This window comes from Podarcis melisellensis, assembly GCF_964234715.1.
Source record: "Podarcis melisellensis genome assembly, chromosome: 8".
Lineage (NCBI taxonomy): Eukaryota > Metazoa > Chordata > Lepidosauria > Squamata > Lacertidae > Podarcis > Podarcis melisellensis.
The window spans coordinates 74,054,415-74,068,286 of NC_138540.1; the positions used below are offsets into that span (position 1 = coordinate 74,054,415).

At 38.9% G+C, this 13,872-nt stretch overlaps 3 long non-coding RNA genes across 3 annotated transcripts; all 3 read right to left on the reverse strand.

Moving 5' to 3' along the window:
* Positions 1 to 23: 23 nt before the first annotated feature.
* LOC309375361 lies at positions 24 to 2,520 on the reverse strand. Its single transcript, XR_014170853.1, has 3 exons — positions 2,489 to 2,520; positions 1,682 to 1,708; positions 24 to 677 (listed from the first exon to the last, which is right to left on the reverse strand). It is a non-coding gene; the product is annotated as an uncharacterized lncRNA (long non-coding RNA).
* Positions 2,521 to 5,228: 2,708 nt separating this feature from the next.
* LOC309375352 lies at positions 5,229 to 9,534 on the reverse strand. The gene is made up of 4 exons (XR_014170842.1): positions 9,428 to 9,534; positions 6,956 to 8,007; positions 5,778 to 5,798; positions 5,229 to 5,255 (listed from the first exon to the last, which is right to left on the reverse strand). It is a non-coding gene; the product is annotated as an uncharacterized lncRNA (long non-coding RNA).
* Positions 9,535 to 9,622: 88 nt separating this feature from the next.
* LOC309375354 lies at positions 9,623 to 13,687 on the reverse strand. Its single transcript, XR_014170844.1, has 4 exons — positions 13,656 to 13,687; positions 12,849 to 12,875; positions 10,874 to 11,849; positions 9,623 to 9,830 (listed from the first exon to the last, which is right to left on the reverse strand). It is a non-coding gene; the product is annotated as an uncharacterized lncRNA (long non-coding RNA).
* Positions 13,688 to 13,872: the final 185 nt, after the last annotated feature.

Genomic DNA, 13,872 nt, shown 5'->3' on the forward strand with positions numbered 1-13,872 from the left:
AAAGGTCAATCATATTAGCTCTGTTTGTTCTTCCCTGACTCAGATTCTTTTTTGGGGGGGGAGACCTACTCTTTTCTTCCCCGCCTTCCTCCCACATTCCCATTATGGACTACGTAGACAAAACAATGGTTCACAATTCAAACATTCACTTTCTCAACAGCACCCTAAATGGAAATAAATGGAACGTTCTCACTACAAACCATAGAATAACCATAGAAAGCTTTCACAATACTCACATTCACCATTTGATTCAAAAGCTACAGTGAAAAGCAAATTGAACATATTAGGCTTTCATGTTCTTGGCACGACATATATTTTGCAATACTTGAGAGAGGACAATTGCTTATTCTGAAGAACCATCAGAACACAGTCCACTGTGTAAAAGTGTCCTCTGTTTGAGAGAATGTTTAGCCAAAAGTCCAGGATTTTAGCCCATTTCCTTCCTTGAATCATTCCATAACTTCTGGAAAAGAGGACTGGCAAATAATATTAGTTGCTAGCCAAATGGCAAACATTATCGCCTAATGAGGTCTTCCATGGTTTGGGTCATCCACTGAGTCACAGAAGAGTTCCTCCTTCCTTCTCTCTCTTCCTCCCATTTTACTGCAACAAACCGTATCGTAAACACACTAAGCTTTCGCAATACTCACTTGCATTTTTTCTGGCAGACGAAGGTTCTATACAGAAAAGCAAATTGAATTTATTAGATATTAGTGACTAGCCAAAGTTCAGTATTTAAGGATACAGAAATGTAAAAAATGAGACCTGCAGGGGGCAGCAGATTATATCTGAATATCTAAAAGAATTCATTGCTTTAGGAAAGGGCAGGCATTTTAGCTCTGTGAATTCTTCCCAGCATGAGGTTATATATTGTAACAGAGAATAACTATTCCTCTCCCCACCTCCCAACTCCCTTCCACTTTCCCACTACAAATCATATATTAAACCCACTCAAGAATCACAATACATTCATGGCTGCATTCACATCAAGACCCTAAACTGAAAAGCAAATCGAACTCATTAGCCAACGGAAACTGATTCAGTCTCATGTGTTGCACAGCTGCCTTCATTTTAGCCAATTTCCTTTTGTGAAATTTTCTTTATCTTCCCAAAAGGAGGGTCCCTCTCTAACAGTCAGGCTGATATATTTGGTGTGGAATTCAGTCTCCTATTCATTAAGGTTAGAAGAGCAGATAAAGAAGAGTAGACTGTCCAACTTGAAAAGACAAAGTCATAGTGGAGATGGGGCCTACATGGAAAATGTGGAAATAATTTTATGAACTTGCTTCGAAGTTCTGCTATACTAGTTACCAGCCTGCTCCTGCTTGCAGACCTTTCCTAAAAGTCTTTATATTAAAAACAAACAAACCAAGATTCTTATTTCCAGTAGAACAATTTTCTGAACAGAAGATGATGCAAGGAGATCCGCTGCCTAAGACAAAGATATAGAGACTGAGCCCAGGCTGTGAGAGTGCAGAACTAAGGCAATTTTAGACCCTGGATGGGTCTGGCAAACAATATTAGTTGCCAGCCAAATGGCAAGCCTTACAGCCTAACGAGTTCTTCCATGCCTTGGATCATCCTCTGAGTCACAGAAGAGTTCCTCCTTCCTTCCCTTTCTTTCTCCCATTTTACTACTACAAACCATAGAGCAATCACACAAAGGTTTCACAATACTCACTTGCAACGTCTTTTGCAAATCAAGGTTCTAAATAGAAAAGGAAATTGAATTTATTAGACATTCATGTCTGGCCAAGGTCCAGGATTTAAGGAAACAGAAGTGTAAAAAAGGAGACCTGCAAGGGGCAGCAGATTATATCTGAATGCTTAAAAAATTAATTCCTGGCTTTGGAAATGGCAAGCATTTTAGCTCTGTGAATTCTTCCCTAGATGATGTTATATATTGTGACAGAGAATAACTTTTCCTTTCCTCCCCATCTCCCTTCCACTTTCCTGCTATAAATCATATAGGAAATCCACTCAAGAATCAAAACACATTCATGGCTGCATTCACATCAAGACCCTAAACTGAAAAGCAAATCGAACTGATTAGCAAATGGTATGGTGGGAGATCCAGTCCCAGGTATGCCACCTAACACATAATTTCATCCTCAAGCAGGAATTCTACCATTTCATGTGGCAAAGATCAGAATATAAAGGCAAACCAACAGAAACTGATTCAGTCTCACGTGTTGTGCAGTTGCCTTCATTTTTGCCAATTTCCTTTCTTGAATTCTTCCATACCTTCTCGAAAGGAGGCTCCCTCTCTAACAGCCGGGCTGATATATTTGGTATGGAGTTCACTCGCCTACTCATTAAAGTTAGAAGAGCAGATAAAGGAGAGCAGACTGTTCAACTTGCAAAGACAAAATAATAGTGGAAATATTTGTATGACCTTTCTTGGAAATTCCGCCTTCCTTCCCTCCCTTCCTCTCATATTACTACTACAGACCATATAGTAATCACACAAAGGTTTCGCAATACTCACTTTCAACGTGTCTCCCAAACCAAGGTTCTAAATGGAAAAGCAAATTGAATTTATTAGACAAGTTATTTGGAAACTTTATAATTTGTGCTACTTTGCAGAGGACAATTGTCTTTTCTGAGGAGCCATGAATACAAAGAACTCTATGTAAAGGTATCCTGGCCAAAGTCCTGTTTAAAGATACAGAAATTGAAGAAGGGAGACTTGCAGAAGCCTCCTGTTTTGTTTCTCTTTCTAGTTCTTGCCAATATTGAGGATCATATCATAGCATGAAAGGATGCTATATGAATATTTGATGTTTCAAAGCCTACAGTGGAAAATGGCATGGTGGGAGATATAGACACTGAAATGGCACATAGCACATAGTTTCATCCTCAGGCAGGTATTCCCTCTTTTCCTGAGGGAAAGATCAGAATAAATAAGCAAATGGATCTAAAGGCAGTCTCACATTTTAGCCAATTTCCTTTCGTGAATAATTCCGTATCTTCCCAAAAGGAGGGTCCCTCTCTAACAGTCAGGTGATATATTTGGTGTGGAATTCAGTCTCCTATTCATTAAGGTTAGAAGAGTAGACTGTCCAACTTGAAAAGACAAAGTAATAGTGGAGATGGGGCATACATGGAAAATGTGGAAATAATTTTATGAACTTGCTTGAAAGTTCTGCTATACTAGTTGCCAGCCTGCTCCTGCTTGCAGACATTTCCTAAAAGCCTTTATATTAAAAAAACAAAAACCCAAGATTCTTATTTCCAGTAGAACAATTTTCTGAATAGAAGATGATGCCAAGGACATCCGCTACCCAAGACAAATATATAGAGACTGAGCCCAGGCTGTGAGAGTGTAGAACTAAGGCAATTTTAAACCCGGGATGGGTTTGGCAAATAATATTAGTTGCCAGCCAAATGGCAAACATTATCACCTAACGAGTTCTTCCATGCCTTGGATCATCCTCTAAGTCACAGAAGAGTTCCTCCTTCCTTCCCTTTCTTTCTCCCATTTTACTACTACAAACCATATAGCAATCACACAAAGGTTTCACAATACTCACTTGCAGTTTATCTTGCAGACCAAGGCTCTAAATAGAAAAGGAAATTGAATTGAGGGAAAGATCAGAATAAATAAGCAAACGGATCTAAAGGCAGTCTCACATGTCTACATTTTAGCCAATCTCCTTTCCTGGGTAATTCCATACCTTCCTGAGAGGAAGGTCCCTCTCCAATAACCAGGCTGATAGATTTGGTGTGGACTTCACTCTCCTTTTCCATCAAGGTTAGAAAAGCAGATGAAGGAGAGTTGAGTGTCCAACGGGCAAAGACAAAGTATTAGTGGAGATGGGGCATAACATGGAAAATTTGAAAGTGCTTTCATGAAACTGCCTGGAGGTTCAGCTATACTAGTTACCAGCCAGGTCCTGCTTACAGACCTTTCCTTTTAAAAACACCTTTATTAAAAACCCACAATGCTTATTTCCAGTACAACAATTTTCTGTAGAGAAGAGGATGCCTTTGCCCTAGGCGATCAGCTGCCCCCCAAAAGGATATGAAATTAGAGCCCAGGATGTGGGGGGTTCAATAAAGCAATTAAAATTCCTGGGTGGGCCTAAAATTTAATTTATTAGCTAGTCTTTACTCAACAGCTAAATCATTCATCACTGAAGTGCCTGAAATAGGAGACTTCAGCATTCAAAAGGCAGAATTTTACCATATTTTCATAAACTGCGTAATAAGATCCAAAGAGATACCAGAACCTCTAAGAAAAATGTTATCAAGCTTGTTGCTTTTGCACCAAACTTTTCAATATATTCTTTCTGGAAATATAGACTGAATCTAACACACACAAGGATCGAACAGTACTATGAAGAGAAGAGAGAACTCAACCAAACAAAGGTTCCTTCTGTAGCAAACTGATTAGAACTGGAGAACAGATTGTCATATAATTGCCTGGCTGGGATCATACTTTGAGGCAGAAAAGTACTCGCTCTCTCCCTCCCTCCCAGTTTCCCACTCCAGAGCATACAATAAATAAACAAAAGTTCCACAATACTCACATCCACTAAACTAGACACACCAAGACTCTAAATTGAACAACAAAATGAATGGCCATATTAATCTATGAGTGTTGCTAGTGTCAGCCAAACTCCAGTCTATCCTCTGAATAAATCTGACTGCTCTTAGCTCAGCAGGGCAAAAAGCTTGGCAGATTTGGCGGTCGAAACAGAAGGCTTTTTTTCACAGGAAAAGAAATCAGCCCTCGAATGGCATCCTGGAAGCTCCAGTCACAAGTATGCCACACAACATAGTCTTATCCTCAGTCAGAGATTTTCCCATTTCATGTGGGAAAATGAGAGTTTACAGGCAAACCATAGGAAACTGATTTAGTCTCACGTGCCGTACAGCTGCCTTCATTTTAGCCAATTTTATTTCCTGAGTTATTCCATACTTGCCCGAACCTCTAAGAAAAAATGTGATCAAACTTGTTGCTTTTGCACAAACTTTTCAATTTATTATTTCTGGAAATGTAGACTGAATCTAATGCACACAGGGATCGAACACTACTATGAAGAGAAGGGAAAACTCAGCCAAACAAAGGTTCCTTCTATAGTAAACTGATTAGAACTGGAGAACAGATTGTTCGTCATTTTCGTCCCTGGCAGTGATATCATATTTTGAGGCAGAAAAGCCCTCCCTCCCAGTTTCCCACTCCAGATCATACAATAAGTACACAAAAGTGCCATAATACTCATGTCCACTACATCAGACGAAACAAGATTCTAAATTGAACAACAAATTGAACTGATTAGCAAACTGCATGATGGGAGCCCCAGCCACCACGTAACAAAGTTTTATCTTCAGGCAGGGATCCTCCCACTTCATGGGGGGAAATGAGAATTTACAGGCAAACTAAAGAATTTACAGGCAAACTAGGGTTAGAAGAACAGATAAAGAAGAGCAGACCGTCCAACGTGCAAAGACAAAGTAATAGTGGAAAATGTGTAAAACAACAACAACAAAAAGTAACTTATGTAAAATTTGAAAATATTTTCATGGAATTGCTTGGACATTCTGCTATACTGGTTGCCAGCCAGTAGGATAATATAAGTTATTGATGAGGCTACGTTTTATAATTCCTTGGTTTGGAATTCAAACTTCCTTGAGTAATAATGACTGCCTTTCACAAATGGAAAACATTATAGCGTAGTGATTTTTCCCCCAGTGGGATCATCCTATGAGCAACAGAAGACCTTCTCCCTCCCACTACAAATCTTAGGGTATGAAGATTTCTCAATACTCACGCTACTTGCTCCACCCAGAAGCTAAATTGAAAAGGAAAGTCAACTTGTTAGTCTGTCATGTTCTCTTAACTGCTTAACATGTGGAAATGTCATGTAACACATATTTAGGTTCTAAGGCAAGGATTCCCCTTTTCATCAAGGAAACATCAGAAGAGAAAGCAGAAGCAATCTGAACTGATTCAGTCTCATGTGCATCACAGCTGCCTCCATATTAGTCATTTTTCTTTACAGAGCAATTTCATAACAAAGGAGAGGAGGCCGACCAAATTGCAAAGAGAAGGAAATAGTGGAGGTGGGGCATAATGCGGAAAATCTAAAAACCCTTTTCAGAAAAATCATTTGGGTATACTATTTGCCAGCCAGATCCTGCTCCCATATGTTTCCTAAGAAACTTTCTGGATTTCAAATTCTTGCAAATAATCTGTAATGTAATGCACTTTTGTATATTACTTTAACTAATAAATGCATTTTAATGCATATTTTTACCCTGCCCCATGCATTCTTGTACACATTGCTTGCCTGGAGAGCAGCACTGCAACATTCAGTGAATGTTGAATTCAGGAGGGCTGATACGTTCCGGTTGGTACAGCATTTTGTTTCAGAAAGTGTAAAGTAGGTAAATGATAGCTGAATCTAATTTCATCTTCTCCCTCATCTCTACAGCAGACTGGATTTTTTCTTCCCCTTGGCTTTCTTCATCATTTCCTGAAGTTCCCCTCCCCAATATTTAGGGCTAACAGATTCAGTGAAATGTCTAACATCATTTTCCAAAAGGCTTAGGACAGCAGGCAAAGGAGAGGATACCAGACAGACCAACCCACAGGGACAAAAAAATAGCAGAGGGACATAACATCAAAAAGGTCTCTTTTAGGAAATAACTAGATGTTTTCCAGCCCACATCAAAGTGTTGTTGTTTTTTCAATTGTGATTTCAGTTGCAGTATAAAAATTTCCCAAAGAGGACAGAACCCCCCAGCCCCCCAAAAACACCTCCCCAAATAACAGTATAATGAAGGAGACCAGAATAAATTCTACCCACGCCTGGGCTCTTTGATTTAGTTTCAGATTCCCAGAAGACATGAATCAGAATCAATCAGGATACGACCACATGACTAAATGTTAAAAAATAAATATTTATTTTTTTAAATTGAAAAGTCACAATGAGGATTGGATACTTACTGGAGATCTCTTCTGTCTCTGTAGTTGTTTTACAAAGGGAAACAATAGTGGTTTTTTAGTTTTTTGCTTTTTTGTTTTTCATATATTTTATCATCAAATATATTCAAAGAAAATACAGAAAATATCAAATTGTTATTAAATTCTATTCACACCCCATTTCTGAGTATATTACAGGAGAAACACATTATACCTGTTTCTGTTCACATCTCTGTATTAGAAGTGTCTCTCAACATACATGAGGGTTATGTCCCAGGGACAACGCATAAAGCCAAAATTTTGTATAATCAAAATACATTCTCCCTGCACCTCCAAACACTCTCCTAAGGTAGGGTTAACAAAGTTTCTCCCCTCAAACGTCCGCCCCCTTATTTATTTACATTTTGCCAAGTGAGTAAGCTGAATGTGCATAAGTTAAGTTGTGAGTTACCAGTATGAGATAGAAACTTGTGTTCCCATTGATGTGCACTTTGACCCCCGTGTACATTAACATGCAACTGAAGTCCTCAATTCCCGCTAGAAATCCAGATTTCTCTCTCTCCTGGCTGTTCTGCAAGCTGCAGTTTCCGGAGGCAACACTACCTGCTCACATTATGCTGCAAACTGTCTCATTGTTATCCATAATATATGCATGATTATCAATCTATCAAAAATATGTCTCAAATAGCATATTTTTTTACTTTTACCAATAGTCAGCATTTCCTCATATTTCCATATGCTACATATTAAGATCCAAAGAGACACCTGAAACTCTGAGGGAAACTGAGTAACTCTGTTGCTTTAGAACCAAACTCTTCAAGATCTAATACACACCATGAATCCAACACTACTACAGAAAGAAGAGATAATTTAGCTGCAAAGGCTTCCTTGTATAGTAGGCTGCTTAGAACAGAAGAATCGATTGCTTGTCATATTCTTTTCTGGCTAGGAACATATTCTGAGGCAGAAAAGAACTTCCACCTTGCCTCCCTTACTACCTTCCCACTACGGACTATATAAAAAATACAGAAAAGTTCCAGAATACTCACGCTCAGTAAGTTGTTCAAATTAAGACCCTAAATTGAAAAACAAATTGAACTTATTATGCTTTCAGGTGCCCTACATTACGGATGACTGCCTATGAAAATAGATAACTATCACCAGACAGTCTTCAATTAAAATGTGTTCTCTTTTGAGGGGATGCCTGGTCCAAGTCCAGATCTTTCCCAAAAATCCTTGTGTATTTTCCCTTCCAGGACAATTGTATTTTGACACAAATTAAAAGAGGATGCCACGGAAATAAGTTTCCTAAAGCAAAAGGACAGGAACAGAATCCAATCTGTGGTTACACAGCAAGACAATTTGAGACCCTGGACTGACTGGTCTTATGGGGGCGCGGGGGGTCAGACATCTGAATCTCAGGAGGAAACTCACTCTGACATTCAGAAAAGGCCTGGCTCTGGTTTGCATCACTAACTGTGTTGTTGTTGGTGAGTGTGAAAGGAAGGGCCTTTTGGGTAGTTATGCCCAGTCTTTGTTTCAATGTACATTACAGGAAGAGATAAGTTACTATGTCTTCCACGTTTCTCATTGCTGCTGTAATTTGGGGGTTTTGTTTCATATGCTTCCTTTCCTTCACAGATTCTTGCTTTTATTACGGCTGTTAGCAATACTAAGGGACCTTTTCCAGGAAGCATATGTGAGATATGAACATTTTGATACAACTCAAATTACATGGGGTTCAAGAGATAGAGCACTAGGAGAATTCAGATACTCCAATTATTCATGTGGCATTCACACCCCAATGTTCCCAAAAGCTTTACACCAACAGGAAACCCAAGACTTGTCATATGAAGTGACAATATACAGTACAGTAGATCTGCAATTGACATGGGCGTCATGTTTCGGGGGTTTACGTACAAAGGCAAAACCATGCAAAGTGAGGAAGGCCCCATGGAACCATTCGCTCAAGGCCTGCTACTACCTTGCCAGACTCTGGGAAGGTTGTGCGAGGTCTCTGGAAGGCTGTGGGAGGCTCCTGAGAGATATGAAGGGATGTCAATCCAAGTCCAGTTACATATTACACTATCTTGGAGACACCTACAATAAGACATCCCAGCTTTTATTTCCTTCATGTCAGCAATGAATGTAGGGAAGCAGCAAATGATAATCAAATGCTCTTCACAAATGCCTACCTTTAAAAAAGGGCAATCATATTAACTCTGTCTGTTCTTCCCTGGCTTGGATCATATTTTGAAAAAGAAAAGAACTAAATGGAAATAACAAGTTGAACTTCCTATGTTTTTGTGCTAAATTTTATAATTCTCTGCTTGGGTATCAAAACTTGCCTGCCTATAACAAATGGCAAACATTGTAGCCTAATGTGTTCTTCCCTTGCTGGGATCATCCTCTGACCACCTCCTTCCTTCCCTTCCTGCTTTCCATTTTCACACTACATACGATATAATAATCATTCAAAGGTTTCACAATACTCACGCTCAATAAACCTTGCAAACCCTACAGTGAAAAACAAATAAAACTTGTTAGGATTTCATGTCGTTTGCGCCCCTTATAATCTGCAACACTTGATAGAGCACAGTTGTTTATTCTGAAGAACCATCAGTACACAGTCCACTATGTAAAAGTGTCCTTTGATGGAATATGTGGCCAAAGTCCAGTTTAAGGATACAGGGCGCAGCAGATTATATCTAAAATATAATCGTTCAAAATTCCTGCCTTTGGAAAGGCAAGGTGTTTTAGCTCTGTGAATTCTTCCCTGGCTGAGGTTATATTGTGACAGAGTTTAACTTTTCCTTTCTTCCTCATCTCCACTTTCCCACTAAAAAGAAAACAAAAAAATCTCAATACTCACTGCCAAGGCTCCATTCGCATCAGCACTCTAAATTGAAAAGCAGATTGAACTGATTAGCAAATGGTATGGGAGATCCAGTCACAGATATGACACGTAACACATAGTTGGGTCAATACATATCAAGAACTAACAAGAATTCTTTCAAAGCGTTAATTCTATCATGCAACAGCAAGCTATAACTGGGCTTTGCAACACATTTTTAAAAGAATAGCCTGACTAGCTTTTCAGATATCTTTTACATGAAAAACTTTTTAAAGAAATTCCTAAAGTAACTGCTGTTATAGTTTGAGGTCTTGTTTATTCTGTTATATTTTACTCCAAGAAGGCCCATTTATCCTAAATAGAACCCCATAAGGTGGAGATGTATGTACAATATATATATGTGTGTGTGTGTGTGTGTGTGTGTGTGTGTGTGAATGTGTGTGTGTTTGTGTGTGAATGTGTGTGTGTGTGTGTGTGTGTGATCCCATTGAGATCCCAAGATGAAAGTGTGCAAGCAGCTCTTAGAAATATTAAATAAATACATTTTTGGAAATTTATAATCATAATAATTTTTAATTACTTTTTAAAATTTTAGAATTTGTAAATTAAATTGAAACTCTAAAGTAAGTACATCGTACAACATATGATATTAAAAACCATGGCATTCTGAAGAGATTGGTGTTTTTAGTTTTGATATACCTGAATTCTGGGTTGAGCTTTTAAGGTGTTTGTGTAGTTTGGCAAGGCCAAAAAATAATAGTGGAGTTGGATCATACAAGGAAAATCTGAAAATGTTTTCATGATATTGTTTGGAAGTTCGGCTACACTGTTGCCAGCCAACTCCTGCTTGCAGAGCTTTCCTAAAAAGCCTCTCTTAAAAGCCAAGATTCTTCATTTCAAGATAAAACCATTTTCTGAACAAAAGAGAAATCAGCTGCCCAAAACAAAGATATATAGACGGAACCTAGGCTGCAGGGATTTAGAAAGGCAATTTAAACCCTGGATGGGCCCTAGAATTGCATTTTGCAGGGGGAGGTTCAAACAAAACAGACCATATAGGTAATACACAAAGACTTCAAAATACTCACTTCCAGTGTCGAATGCACCTCAGGATCCTAAATTGAAAAGCAAATGGAATTACGTGGGCTTTTATGTACTCTTAACACTATGTCAGGTGCCCACCTATACAGAGGAAAGTCATCTACTTTGAAGGGTTGTCAGCTATTTAAAAGTGCTCTCTATATGAAGGGAGATTAATCAAAGTCCAGATACATATGAAACACTACTTGGGGAGATCTACAATGAGACGCCCCAACTTTCATTTCCTTAATGGTAGCAATGAATGTAGGGGGGGCAGCAAATGCTTTGACAAATGCCTAGCTTTAAGAAAGGGCAATCATATTAGCTCTGTTTGTTCTTCCCTGACTCGGATTCTTTTTTTGGGGGGGAGACCTACTCTTTTCTTCCCCGCCTTCCTCCCACTTTCCCATTATGGACTACGTAGACAAAACAATGGTTCACAATTCAAACATTCACTTTCTCAACAGCACCCTAAATGGAAATAAATGGAAGGTTCTCACTACAAACCATAGAATAACCATAGAAAGCTTTCACAATACTCACATTCACCATTTGATTCAAAACCTACAGTGAAAAGCAAATTGAACATATTAGGCTTTCATGTTCTTTGCACGACATATATTTTGCAATACTTGAGAGAGGACACTTGCTTATTCTGAAGAACCATCAGCACACAGTCCACTGTGTAAAAGCGTCCTCTGTTTGAGAGAATGTTTAGCCAAAAGTCCAGGATTTTAGCCCATTTCCTTCCTTGAATCATTCCATAACTTCTGGAAAAGAGGACTGGCAAATAATATTAGTTGCCAGCCAAATGGCAAACATTATCGCCTAATGAGTTCTTCCATGGTTTGGGTCATCCACTGAGTCACAGAAGAGTTCCTCCTTCCTTCTCTCTCTTCCTCCCATTTTACTGCAACAAACCGTATCGTAAACACACTAAGCTTTCGCAATACTCACTTGCATTTTTTCTGGCAGACGAAGGCTCTATACAGAAAAGCAAATTGAATTTATTAGATATTAGTGTCTGGCCAAAGTTCAGTATTTATGGATACAGAAATGTAAAAAATGAGACCTGCAGGGGGCAGCAGATTATATCTGAATATCTAAAAGAATTCATTGCTTTAGGAAAGGGCAGGCATTTTAGCTCTGTGAATTCTTCCCAACATGAGGTTATATATTGTAACAGAGAATAACTATTCCTCTCCCCACCTCCCAACTCCCTTCCACTTTCCCACTACAAATCATATATTAAACCCACTCAAGAATCACAATACATTCATGGCTGCATTCACATCAAGACCCTAAACTGAAAAGCAAATCGAACTCATTAGCCAACGGAAACTGATTCAGTCTCATGTGTTGCACAGCTGCCTTCATTTTAGCCAATTTCCTTTTGTGAAATTTTCTTCCCAAAAGGAGGGTCCCTCTCTAACAGTCAGGCTGATATATCTGGTGTGGAATTCAGTCTCCTATTCATTAAGGTTAGAAGAGCAGATGAAGAAGAGTAGACTGTCCAACTTGAAAAGACAAAGTCATAGTGGAAATGGGGCATACATGGAAAATGTGGAAATAATTTTATGAACTTGCTTCGAAGTTCTGCTATACTAGTTGCCAGCCTGCTCCTGCTTGCAGACCTTTCCTAAAAGCCTTTATATTAAAAAAAACAAAAACCCAAGATTCTTATTTCCAGTAGAACAATTTCTGAACAGAAGATGATGCAAGGAGATCCGCTGCCTAAGACAAAGATATAGAGACTGAGCCCAGGCTGTGAGAGTGCAGAACTAAGGCAATTTTAGACCCTGGATGGGTCTGGCAAACAATATTAGTTGCCAGCCAAATGGCAAGCCTTACAGCCTAACGAGTTCTTCCATGCCTTGGATCATCCTCTGAGTCACAGAAGAGTTCCTCCTTCCTTCCCTTTCTTTCTCCCATTTTACTACTACAAACCATAGAGCAATCACACAAAGGTTTCACAATACTCACTTGCAACGTGTTTTGCAAATCAAGGTTCTAAATAGAAAAGGAAATTGAATTTATTAGACATTCATGTCTGGCCAAGGTCCAGGATTTAAGGAAACAGAAGTGTAAAAAAGGAGACCTGCAAGGGGCAGCAGATTATATCTGAATGCTTAAAAAATTAATTCCTGGCTTTGGAAATGGCAAGCATTTTAGCTCTGTGAATTCTTCCCTAGATGAAGTTATATATTGTGACAGAGAATAACTTTTCCTTTCCTCCCCATCTCCCTTCCACTTTCCTGCTATAAATCATATAGGAAACCCACTCAAGAATCACAACACATTAATGGCTGCATTCACATCAAGACCCTAAACTGAAAAGCAAATCGAACTGATTAGCAAATGGTATGGTGGGAGATCCAGTCCCAGGTATGCCACCTAACACATAGTTTCATCCTCAAGCAGGAATTCTACCGTTTCATGTGGCAAAGATCAGAATATAAAGGCAAACCAACAGAAACTGATTCAGTCTCACGTGTTGTGCAGTTGCCTTCATTTTTGCCAATTTCCTTTCTTGAATTCTTCCATACCTTCTCGAAAGGAGGCTCCCTCTCTAACAGCCGGGCTGATATATTTGGTATGGAGTTCACTCGCCTACTCATTAAAGTTAGAAGAGCAGATAAAGGAGAGCAGACTGTCCAACTTGCAAAGACAAAATAATAGTGGAAATATTTGTATGACCTTTCTTGGAAATTCCGCCTTCCTTCCCTCCCTTCCTCTCATATTACTACTACAGACCATATACTAATCACACAAAGGTTTCACAATACTCACTTTCAACGTGTCTCCCAAACCAAGGTTCTAAATGGAAAAGCAAATTGAATTTATTAGACAAGTTATTTGGAAACTTTATAATTTGTGCTACTTTGCAGAGGACAATTGTCTTTTCTGAGGAGCCATGAATACACAGAACTCTATGTAAAGGTATCCTGGCCAAAGTCCTGTTTAAAGATACAGAAATTGAAGAAGGGAGACTTGCAGAGGCCTCCTG